The sequence below is a fragment of the Fopius arisanus genome, unplaced genomic scaffold (genome assembly GCF_000806365.1).
Source record: "Fopius arisanus strain USDA-PBARC FA_bdor unplaced genomic scaffold, ASM80636v1 scaffold00010, whole genome shotgun sequence".
NCBI lineage: Eukaryota > Metazoa > Arthropoda > Insecta > Hymenoptera > Braconidae > Fopius > Fopius arisanus.
The window spans coordinates 484,196-486,447 of NW_011887749.1; the positions used below are offsets into that span (position 1 = coordinate 484,196).

Here is a 2,252-nt window from a genome sequence, read left to right on the forward strand (position 1 = left end):
TATTATTGTATTAACTTCCGTAATTTTTATTACAATTATTGTTCTTAGGGAATGAAACGCCGGAAAAAAATTAACTTGCAAGTATATTTTATATTTGACTCAATTATTTTTTTATCCCGTCTATAAAATTTACTAGATTCGAGTAAATTTCTTTCGTGTATATTGGAAGTTGTAGGGGGGGCTTTGATATTTTTTAATGAGTAACTTGTGCTGATAATATTGAGAGTGGTTTCTAAGATGACAATTTTTTGATTGCAGATATCAATGGGACATGGTGTAATACGGTGGCTTCTGGGGACAACGTTTAATCGAATGCAGTATAGCCTCAATGGGCATCGCCTGTTCACTCGTTGGAGTCTCTTTTCGGTCTCCCTCCAATCCTCAGCGATACGGTTCTCAACTGCATTGGAGCCCTTCATTCACGCCGATTTACTTCCCATTTTTCCAGTCTGACAACATGAAAATTGAAATGAAATTAATAACATTCAAATATTAAAATCAGTAGCGAAGAGATACACGGAGAGAAATACTCATGAATAATTACGAGACATTTTACGAAATTCCCAAGCGGCAATTCTTTTCAATGAATTTTTATAGGAATATTTTATATTAAATTAATGTAATATATATTAATGTTAATATAAGCGAAAAATTGAAAACGTTGAATTTTTGAAGCTAACGGGTATTTTACGAGTAATCATGTTCAAGAATTTTTACATAACATTTCGTAAATTTCCCGCAAAATGCAATTTTTACTGGATTGTTCTCTTTGCGGGGAAGATATAACACGGGGTTATATTAATTTGTTTTTCAGACTGAAATTAATTCATGACGATAAGCGTAAATGTGGATATCATGAAGAAGATATACCGATCACGTGGTATGGCGATGTCCTCAATTTTCAAAATGAACAAAAATAATATATAAAATTATATCACTTTGTAGAATTTTGTAGATAAATTTTTTTAAACTACGTGAATTAAAAATCTGATAAATATATCGATTAATTGATTCATGAAAATATGACACAACATACTTCATACTTAAAACTCAGTATAGTTGACTGATAATTGCCTTAAAATCTGTTACTTTCATTTTTTTCACAAAGTTTCACATTTTCTGCTTTGAAATCGCTGGAAAAATCAATGAAATTGCGATTTGATAAAAGTTTATTATTACAAATTATGCTAAAAAATGCAAAAAGGAAATAATTAACCCCCGAATTTTTAAATCCCTCGAGAAAATGCTCAAGTATTCTTCATAAAAGACCTTGAGAGTGGAATGTGCGCTCTCACGCGTTTTAATCAATCGCTTCCGGAACCCCGAAAAAAACTTCTTATAGATATGATAATTGAAGTTTCCAGAAAATTCTCACATTGAATTACCCCGAAAACTGAAAGCCATATTTCAGGACCCAAAGCGGGCCCATCTCCCCTCAATCGAAAACCCCATCCCCAAAAATAGCCATTAAAGTAATTAGTCCCATTCTCCCCACGACTGAATTCACCAAATGATTCTCCAGAGCGTCCGGAACCCCTCGGAATACCTGAGCCGATCGGGGATGAATCTGGAGACGTCTAAACGGATGAATTCCTTCTCCTCGACAAAGGGAGAGATACAAGTCCCTCACCTTTTCCACCTGAAAAAAAGAGAGAGATAGAGAAAAAGTCGAGACCATTATGAGAATGCGTCACAGTATGGGCCTGAGATCATACCCGAGATACACCTGTCGGACTCCTCCGTCTCAACCTCTGAACGATGAAAAAAACCACCTTTCGGATAAACTTTTTCTACCTGTCGTAAAGGCATCCCCCCAAGGCCCATTCATTTGGAAAAAGGATTTTCCAAACGCCTTAAGTATCACATGTCAAAGCCATAAAAATCTGGGGAGAGATGAAAAAAGTCATAAAAAATCTTCCCCCGGTACTAAATTAGGATGAAAGTTATGTGAATTTATGGTCAGCAATTGGATGATAGGCCAGTGGTATTCGATTGGTTTCGCTTGAGTTGCCATTGCCGATTGCCCCTTCATTCGGGGTACAGGGGGGGCAAATGGGCATTCTATGATTTTGTGGTAGGTGGCATGATTCGATAAATCCTCGGTGCGACACGATTAAGACGAAATATTACACGAAATATTATATCCTCGCTTGCAACACCCGAAGATCAATTGGCAAATTCTTTCGGTACCTATTTTCATGCAGAAGATTGCAGGGTAATATTGATACAATTTTATTTAAATTACTCTAGTA

The 2,252-nt window shown here is 35.8% G+C and overlaps 1 long non-coding RNA gene across 2 annotated transcripts in view; it reads right to left on the reverse strand.

The window, feature by feature from the left end:
• Positions 1-363: 363 nt before the first annotated feature.
• LOC105274233 (uncharacterized) overlaps positions 364-2,252 on the reverse strand; it is an 8,036-nt gene continuing 6,147 nt past the window's right edge. The window contains exons 2-4 of one of the 2 annotated variants that reach the window (XR_892984.1): positions 1,716-1,883; positions 1,508-1,639; positions 364-449 (exon numbers count right to left, since the gene is read on the reverse strand). This is a non-coding gene — a long non-coding RNA (uncharacterized lncRNA). The remainder of the gene's footprint in view (positions 450-1,507; positions 1,640-1,715; positions 1,884-2,252) is intronic. The other variant, XR_892983.1, reaches the window with a different exon arrangement.